At 40.3% G+C, this 10152-nt stretch overlaps 1 non-coding gene across 1 annotated transcript; it reads left to right on the top strand.

Moving 5' to 3' along the window:
- The first annotated feature begins 229 nt into the window (after nt 1–229).
- Nucleotides 230–331, top strand: LOC144221691 (U6 spliceosomal RNA). The gene has a single exon (XR_013332145.1). It is a non-coding gene; the product is annotated as a U6 spliceosomal RNA (small nuclear RNA).
- Nucleotides 332–10152: the final 9821 nt, after the last annotated feature.

The raw sequence follows: 10152 nt of genomic DNA, 5'->3' as shown, positions 1-10152 counted from the left end.
TAATTCTAAATAGTGGATGAGGGGTGCCTTGGTGGCTCAGTGGATTAAGCATCTGACTCTTGATTTCAACTCAGGTCATGATTTCACCGTTTCTCTCTCTCTCTCTCTCTCTCTCTCTCTCTCTCTTAAAAAAAGAAACTTAAAAAATGCTGTCTAAATACTGGACGAAAGGTGTCTTTTCTTGTGCCAATCTACATAGGTCCCTTCACTTAGAAATTTGTTTAGCCCCATGCTTGCTTCGACAGCACATATACTAAAATTGGAATGATACAGAGAAGATTAGCATGGCCCCTGTGCAAGGATGACACGCAAATTCGTGAAGAAATTTGTTCAGCCTCACTACTTAACAATACAGAGGTACTATCCCTCTACTAAATGAGGTATCAATGAGTTACAAGTGCCAAGGAATATCTACCTAGTTCTCCCCCAACAGAATCCTTGCTTTCTCATGTGAGACCCCAGTGCCAATGTCAAGGAAGGGTAGCACCAAGAACCCTCGTGTCTAGTTAGATTTTACAATGTACTTTCCATGAAAAAATAATAAATAGTCCAGCCATACCTAAAACTTTTGTAGCACTTACCATGTCCCAGGCATTATTTTGAACACTATTCTTGTATTAATGCCGTTAGTTTTCACAACAACCTTGTGAGGTGGCTACTATTTTATACCCATGTCACAGAGGAAGATACTGAGAACAGAGAGGGTATGATTTGCTCAAGTTCACAACTAGTAGGTAGCTGCGCCAAGATTTGAACTTGGGAATTCTCTTTCTAAAGTCCATGCTCAGAACCACTCAGGTATAGTGTAAGTGTGTGTGTATGGGTGTAGTCTTGTTAGACTACTCTTGTATATGTATCTGAGGTATAGGATGGAGTTAAAAAGACTGGTGACTAGCATGGGAAACTTCTCATACCTAATAACTGTCTCAGCAGGAATCCATTCCAACCCAATCTGGAAGAAAACCTTACTTATAAACTCTTACTTGGAAAATATTTGAACTAATGTTCATTGTCTTCTTTTCTTCTCTGTCTCTTTCTGAAGTAACTAAACATGCGTCATGTTTTAAAACCACTCGGCCAGTGTCATACCAGGATGCTTGGGTAAAAGTGGTAAAACTGAGGGTTAAAAATAACTTTGAACAGATCTCAAAGAATGTTCTAGGCTACAGTAAGTAATTTGGGTTTGATCTTAGAGATCACCTATGGACACATTAGGGGGAGTCCTCAAGACCTCTACAACAATTTCTTAGTTATGATTTTATTTGAATGGCAATTTAAAAATACCATGTAGGCATGCTCTGTATCATCTAAATGATAGTGTATTCCCTAATTTCTGCCACATAGACCCAGTGTCCTCATTTGTATCTGTGTCACAATGCCTTGATACTGAGTGGTCCTAGTGTAATTATTGAAGGTTAACAGGGAGAGAAATGGAGAAGAGGACATAACAGTGAATAAGACACCAAGTGAAGGCCAACATACCAAAGATTTTAACATACAAAATGAGACATAAAGTACCAAGCACTAAAAGAAAACAAAAATGATGCTTTTTAAAATCATCTAAAAGTGAAGAAGAGCTAAACATGACATAAAACCCAGAAGCCAGAAATCAGAAAATAAAACAGACAAAATCAATTGCATAAGAAATAAAAAATTTTAAAACTTAAAGAATAAGCCAGAACTATTTTTCAGGAGGTGATCAAGTTAATGCAATGCCTTCCCTACAGACCCTGAAAACTAATCTTCCCACGGAACTTCTGCCTCTATCTTCCTGGGAGAAAAACTGTTAGGTAAATTTGAAGCAGAAAATATTCACAGATGGGTTTTCCGTGTAAGAATCTTGTGTCATAACCATTGCCCAGTTATCCCTATGTTGTGTCTGCCTGGAGCACTAAGGAACAAATAGATTATGAGACCTAATTTCATCTTTCATGTTCTTCATCTCTCATTGATACAGATGGTCTTAGTACACATTTGAGACAAGGGCGAGGACCAACATCTCATAGGCTCAGTTTGAAGCATCTCTCATCCCTTCAATAATGTTATGAGAGGAAGGTAGAGAAGAGCACACTACTGCTCAACGATGTTAAACAACTTGGCCAATAATAAACACCTGAAGGTAGAAGAGATGGACTGTATGTCCAGATCTACTTGACCTGACAGTCCATGATCCTTCCACTACCCACATTGGCTACTCTATGCCTCCTACAGCCACAACATTCTTCTTAAGCTCATACACAGCTGGTCTACTCCTGGCCTTGAGGTCATGAGTATTTATTTAAATGATCAGAAGATGGCAGAAACCATGTGTTCTATTATCCTCTCACTTTATTTTACGGTAGCCAAACTATATCTTTCAAGTATCTAATGGCACTTATAAGTTCTGGGCATCTGACACTTGATGAAGTGTCCAGATTATCCAGATTATTTTGTCAAACTTTTATAAACATCAAAAACATCAAAATTGCTTTCTATATTGAACCCTAATGTAGAGACTCTTTTTCACATACATATCCAGTTGGTCACTAAGGAATTTGTTTCAACTTTTTCAGAGCCTCAAGAGGCCATTTATTGCCTTCTGGTCTAAAGAAGTGCTCACCTACAGAGAAAGTCTGCAGAGGGGTCCTTGTCACTAAGCCAAAGCAGCCACTATCCTTCCCTGCCCATGAGACAGTTCTCTGCCCTTTGATAGCATTGCCAAGATCAGCATCTTAAACCATTGCTGGCTCTCCAGAGGGTATCCGGGGCCTTAATCACTCTACCTTACTGACCCTAGTACATTTTCCTGTGCAGATCTGGAGTCCAAGGAAAAGAAAAAATGACTGAAGGCAAACAGTATATTATTAGTATAGTCAGAGCCAGGCCTTGGCTGGGGGTAACAGTAAAATTAGAATACTTATAAGAGCAATCTGATGACCACCATAATGAAGAACTGAGTAGCGTGTTCTGGGTGAGGAGAGGTAGGGATACATAACTCCTTGACAAGGAAGTTTAACAAGGGTAACAAAGGAATTGGTCATGATGAGTAAACAAGAATTTGCCAAATGAAACAAGAGGAAATAGCAGTCCTGTTTACAAGAAGAGAAGGAGCTGAGATTCTTACACTGAAGAGAATACATACAAGGTCAGAAATGAGACCTGGAAGGTAAACAGGAGTCACAGGTGAAAGGCCTCACTGCTGTGCTAGAATGTTTGGACTTTGTCCTATAACCTACTTGGATCCCAGTGAAGAATTTAAAGAAGGAAGTGAAAGGAGCCTGTTGAAATTTTAGACAGCTCCCTTGGGGCATGATGGTGTGGAGGGGTGAACAGAATGAGGCAAGACTGAAACAGGATTCCAATGAGGAGATGGTGGCAAGAGTCCAGGAAAGAATTAAGAAGACTCAAAGTGAGGCAGAGGAAGTTTGGATATGCATTCCAAATTTGTATTGATGGTGACACCAGTAACGAAGAAAGAAAAGTAAGTTTTTCTGAAGATGAATTGAGTTTTGAGCCTATTGAATCTGAAATGCCTGCAACATATTCAGATGGAGATACAGATATAAAAGTCTATAGTTTAGGAAAGAGGCATTGCTTAGGGACAAATTTGTGAGTATCCAATGTATGAGATTTACAACAGTTGCCAAAAAGATCAAGAAAAATAAACAAAATGAGAACAAATGTAGGCTCCAAGCAGAGCCCTAAAAAACCCAACATTTATATTAAAGGCTTTAAACTTTTAATGACAAATCCCATTGAGAATTTGAAGGAGTTATGTCTTCACTTCTGGCAAAATGAACATCTACACAAAAGTTTGCATTCTATTTTAGGGAGAATGTTCGTTTGCAACCTCCCCCTGGAGCTCCCTGTAACCTCTGTACCTGGAGGGCAGGGAGAGCCCAAAGAAAGAGGTGGCCACTCCAGATTGGTAGGTGATAATTTAATTAACAAGGGAACTTACATATAAGGTTTGTCTTGGGCAGCAGGAAGACAAATGGACAAAAGTTTTTATAGACTGGGGTGTCTGGGGTGGTTCAGTTGGTTGAGTGTGTGACTCTTGGTTTTGACTCAGATCATGATGTTATGGTTTGTGGGTCTGAGCTCCATGTCAGACTTTGCATTGATGGCAAGAAACCTGCTTGGGATTTGCTCTCTCTCCCTCTCCCCCTCTGCCCCTCCCCACCACACTCTCCCCATCTCTCTCCAAATAAATAAATAAACTTAAAAAAAAGTTTTATATAAGAGTCAACTAGGTTAAGTCACATATGCTATCCACGCTCTCAACAGCACTGCACTATTTCAAGACTATGGCCTTAAGCAGCCTGTGAGAACAGGAACGGCAAGCAGAACCCACATTCCAAGAAAGGGGCAGAGGGTGAGGAGCTTCCAATTTGTCGGGTCCAGGTCATGGGGTCAACTGTGGTCAAATCCTCTCAATAACCTGCCGCCAAGAGACTACCCACAATCCTCTTGATGTTCATCTATTTAAGACCTCCTGATTTAAAAGAGGAATGGCAGAGGAGTACCCCCTGAAAAAGGATGGCCAGATAGATTAGAGGAGAGACACAAACAAAGTGCTACCGAAAAAGGAAAGAAGGTAAGCATGACCTGCAAAGACTAGCCAAGGGGAAATGGAGAGCTAGTCAAGAGCATATCATGCAAGGTCTTGTACACCATGTCTGGGATTCTGAACTTAATCCTAAGAGCAATGTATAGATAATGAAAAGTTTTATACAGAGAAACAAGCTGATCAGATTTGCATTTTCCCAGATTATACTGGGCTGTCTAGGTGATGAGTGGAAGAGAACAAAGAAGTATTTATCACCTTTTGGACTTGTTACTATGAACACAGAAACTAAAAACTCAAGGCAAGTCACTTGAAATCACTCACTTAGAGGAAAAAAAGAGAAAGAGTTAAAAATATCTGTGGCATTTAGGGGCATCTGGTTGGCTCAGTCCATTAAGCATCTGACTTTGGCACAGGTCATGATCTCACAGTTTGTGGGTTTAAGCCCCACCACATCAGACTCTGTGCTGACAGGTGGGAGCCTGGAGTCAGCTTCGGATTCTGTGTCTCCCTCTCTCTGTCCCTCCCTTCCTCCTCAAAAAATAAACATTAAAAGAAATCTGTGACATTTATAGGATACCATCAAGAGGACCAATTTACAATCCTGAGAAAAACCAGAAGGAGAAACGAAAGGGGCAGATAGCTTATTTATTTATTTTTTTAAATGTTTTTTAAAATTTATTTCTGAAAGAGAGAGACAGCATCAGCAGGGGAAGGTCAGAGAGAGAGGGGGAAATGCAGAATCTGAAGCAGGCTCCAGGCTCTGAGCTAGCTGTCAGCACAGAGCCCGACACAGGGCTCAAACCCACGAACCATGAGATCATGACCTGAGCTGAAGTCAGGCGCTTAACTGACTGAGCCACCCAGGCGCCCCCAGAAAGCTTATTTAAAGATATAATGGCTGATGGAATTTAAGAAACAAAACAAAATGAACATAGGGTGGAGAGAAGAGGGGCAACCCAAGAAACAGACTTAACTATGGAGAACAAACTGATGGTTACTGATGGGGAGATGGGTTGGAAGGGAGTGGCAGGGGGAGGAATGGGTTAAACAGGTAATGGGTATTAAGGAAAGCATTTGTTGTGATGAGAACCAGGTATTGTATGCAAGTGATGAATCACTAAATTGTACACCTGAAACTAATATTATACTGTATGTTAACTAGCTGGAATTTAAGTAAAAACTTAGGAAAAAAATAAAGCAGATCAAGGGATATAAGACTACACACATGCACACAAATAATAGTATATAATTTGCAACAAGTTATACAAATAAAGGATATGCATAAAACACTGAAAAAAAAAGATAATGGCTAAAAATTCCTGAATCTGTAATGAGTTATGCACACCCAGGGACATGAAGTTCAGAGGTCCCTAGATTCACCCAAAGAGGTCCTCATTCAGACACATTGTAATTACACTGTCAAAAATCAAAGACAGAGAAATTTGGAAACAACAAGAGAGACTTTTCACATACAAAAAGAACCCCCATAGGCTATCAATAGAGTTCACACAAACCTTGCAGGCAAGGAGAGGAGAAATGATATATTCAAAATTCTAAAAGAAAAAAAAAAAAGAAAAAAAAGCCTTGTCAATCAAGTATACTTTTTTTTTTGACAAAACTGTCTTTTAAAAATGGAGAAAACAGACTTTTGCAAATGAATGGAGCTGAAGCTGTCAATCACCAAGACACCTGCTGTGCAAAAAAATGCTAAAGGAAGTTCTTTAAGCTGAAACCAGAAATTATTAATTAGTAACATGTAAACATATGAAACTTAAAAAAAACTGATAAAGCTTAGTGTATAGTCAAATTCAGAATACTCTAAAACTGTAATACTGGGGCATCTTGGTGGCTCAGTCAGTTAGGCATCTGACTTGCTCAGGTCATGATCTCAAGGTTCCTGGGTTTGAGCCCCGAGTAGGGCTCTGTGCTGATAGCTAGCTTGGAGCCTGGACCTTGTTTCTGATTCTGTTTCTCCCTCTCTCTCTGACCCTCCCCTGCTCACGCTGACTATCTCTCCCAGGAATAAATAAAAAACATTAAAAATAAAAAAAATTAACTGTAATAGTGGCATATAAATCAGTTTTAAATCTAGCATAAAGGTTAAAAAAAGAAATATTTGAAAATAACTACAGCTACAATAAGTTGTTAATGTATGAAATGTAAAAATATAAATTGTAACATCAGAAACAAAAGCGGAGGGGGGTAAAAGGGAACAGTCTTATATGCAATCAAAGTTAAGTTGTTATCAGCTTAATATAGACTTATGTCTATATAAGATGTCTTATATAAGCCTCATGGTAATGACAAAGTAAAGACCTATTGTAGGTATGCAAAAGAAAAGGAATCAAAGCATAACACTATAGACATTTTTAGTCTTGAATTTCTGATCTGCTTTCTGTGTTTATTTTTTTAAAAGTTTATGTATTTATTTTGGGAGAGAGCAAGTGTGTGAGTGAGGCAGAGACAGAGAAAGAAGGAGAGAGAATCCTAAGCAGGCTCTGCACTGTGTGAGCCCTTCCCCCAATCATACTCCATCTGTCTGTCTGTCTCTCTCTCAAAAATAAACATTAAAAAAATTTTAAACAAACAAAAGCCATTTCTTTCATAAGTTTTATACAATATATCTTACTTAGCACATATAGAGGCAAAAAAAGGAGAAAATAAACATTAAAAATTAAACAGATTAAAAAAATAAACAATAAACATGTACAGGTACACATTATATAAAAGTGTTTAAGCATGAAAAAGGATATGTATCATGCTTAAGAGGTATGGTGTATATAATAGAAGAAGAAAGCACACACACACACACACACGCACACACACCTGCATTTTAAGGTGTACCTGGGTGGCTCAGTAGGCTAAGTATCCGACTTCAGCTCAGGTCATAACCTCAAGTTTCGAGGGTTAGAATCCTGTGTTGGGCTCTGTGCTGACAACTTTTTAATGGACAGATAACGCTAAAACTATTGGCAATTGTTTACCTTCTGAGAAACAAGTTGAGAGTAGAAACAGAAGGGAAAAAGGCTACTTTCAGTCCTGTGTTGCCTTTGTGTTTTAACATTTCTCCTTCTTCCTCTCCTCCTCCTCCTCCTCCTCCTCCTCCTCCTCCTCTTCTTCTTCTTCTTCTTCTTCTTCTTCTTCTTCTTCTTCTTCTTCTTCTCCTCCATCTCCCTCTCCCCCTCTCCTTCCCCCTCCCCTCCCCCTCCTCCTCCTCCTCCTTCTCCTCCTCCTCCTTCTCCTCCTCCTTCTTCTCCTCCTCCTCCTCTTCCTTCTTCTGCTTCTAGTTCTTCTTCTTTAACTGAAGGGAAAATATTACTAGAGTATAAGATTAGAAAAGAATTAGGGCATGGTCGGCAGTCAGTCTAGCTTCCCACTTTAGCTCAGGTCACGACCTTGGGATTTGTGAGTTCATGCCCCATGTCAGACTTGTTGCTGTCAGCCTATCAGTGCAAAGTCTGCTTCAGATCCTCTGTCCCCATCTCTCTGCCCCTCCCAAATTCTTGTACTCTCACAAAAATCGATTTTTTTTTAAAGGAAGAATAGTAGGAAAGCTCTCTTTACAGAGAGGGAACATTCAAAACTGAATGCCCAAATTTTTATTACTTTCAACTTTCTGTTGATATTAACAAATTCACTACACCATGGAATTACGTCAACTTTTGTTTCTTTCCATTATTGGAGATTATTTTTAACCAAATAAATACTAGAGGCCTTAAGCCTATCAAGACATCTAGTTTATGCATAAATATATTCATTCCTTCAATAAACATGAATCGAGTGGCTACAATGTGCCAGCCACTGTTCCAGCGACTGACACAGAGTCAGCAAGTCACAATCCATCTCTTGAGAAGCTTCGGGAATTACTGGTGGGGGGAGAGATGTTCATTAGGAGACCTACTGACAGCATGCCAAGTGGCGTCATAGATGAAATCACAAAGTGTCATGGGGCACAGAGGAAGGAGAGATGACCCCACATCCTCCATTTGCCCAGGAAATAACAAGTTTAAACCCACTGTCTTGGGAGAGGTGCTAAAAGTAGCCCCTTTCACTCCACTAGTTGATAAATTATACAGTCACCTGAGGAGAGAGGCACAAAACAGACTAAATCAGGAAACACAGGTCAAGGAAGACTATGAAAGAGAGGCTTCAGCTGGGTCTTGAAGAATATTTATAGTAGTTTTCTAGGGCTGACACAAAATACCACAAACTGAGTGACTCAAACAACAGAAATTTATTGTCCCACAGTTCCAGAGGTTAGAAATTCAAGATCAAGGTGTCACCAGGTTTGGTTTCTCCTGAGGCCTCCCTCTTTGGCTTGCAGATGGCCTCCATCTTGCTGTGTCCTCACATGGTTTTTCCTGTGTGTGCACGTGTGTTTTTTTCCTCTGACTGCACCTCCCCTCTAATCTCCTCTTCTTCTAAGGAGACAGTCAGATTAGATTAGAGTCAAATCTAATGACTTCATTTTTTTTTTTAAATGTTTTTTATTTATTTCTAGGAGAGAGAGAGAGAGAGAGACAGCGCGAACAGGGGAGGGTCAGAGAGAGGGAGTGACAGACTCTGAAACAGGCTCCAGGCTCCGAGCCGGCAGTCAGCACAGAGCCCGACGCGGGGCTCGAACCCACGAACCGCGAGATCATGACCCAAGCGAAAGTCGGACGCTTAACCGACTAAGCCACCCAGGCGCCCCTCTAATGACTTCATTTTAACTAAGGGCCCCATGTTCAAAGGCAGTCACATTGTAAAGTACTGAAAGTTAGGACTTCAGCATGTGAACTTGAGGGGGACACAATTCAACTAATCACAAGATCCTGGCCAGAAACTAAGTTAAGGGTGGTTCAGGCAGAGGCAACAGTATCTTGCGATGGAAGCACTGTTTTCTCTTGACCTTTAACAAATGTGTCTGAATTCATTTCTATATTCTCTTTTGAGCTGACTGGTTCTCAGCTGCACACACCAGAAGCTGAAGGCCAGGCACTTCCAAGCCACCCAGGAGAGACACTGAGCTCCTTTTCCTGCCTGGTTAAGAGAGGGTCCTACCTTAGCGTTCCTGGGAAATGTCTCCATGTTGCCACTATGACTGTTCCACCAGCCAAGGCTGTTTTGGTTCCAGTTCAACTCTGGAGCCAAATCCAGGTGCTTTTGCCCAATCCAGCCACCCAACTTGGCAATCATGAGTCCCTCCCTTGAAGGGACATGAACCCTTTCTAAAATTCCAAGGTCCCTTTTAAACATCTCTAGGATCCACCCCAACATACTCCCTCTCTTATACGCTGTCCTCTGACCTCCCTTCCAAACTAGAACAAATAATATCCCTGATCTTAGGAAGTTCAGTAATTACAGGAGAATCTATTTAGGAAATCCAAGTTGGGGTAGTATGTTTCCTGGGAGTGCAACTCCATCTCTCAGAAAAATTTACTTTTCTCCCCTAAGAAGTTTTTTTTGTTTTGCTTTGTTTTATTTTGTTTTCAAATACAAAGTTACTAAAATTCTAGTTCTATCCTTTTCTGAGAGGTGAGTTTCACTCAGCTGGATTGTTCCTCTTTACAGATAAGGAAGAATAAAGTCAGTGTGCAACCACAGCAGCCCACTCCCTATAG

The sequence above is a fragment of the Crocuta crocuta genome, unplaced genomic scaffold (genome assembly GCF_008692635.1).
Source record: "Crocuta crocuta isolate KB4526 unplaced genomic scaffold, BGI_CrCroc_1.0 scaffold161, whole genome shotgun sequence".
NCBI lineage: Eukaryota > Metazoa > Chordata > Mammalia > Carnivora > Hyaenidae > Crocuta > Crocuta crocuta.
The sequence above is the reverse complement of the archived record's forward strand: the minus strand, read 5'-3'. Positions and strand labels throughout refer to the sequence as shown.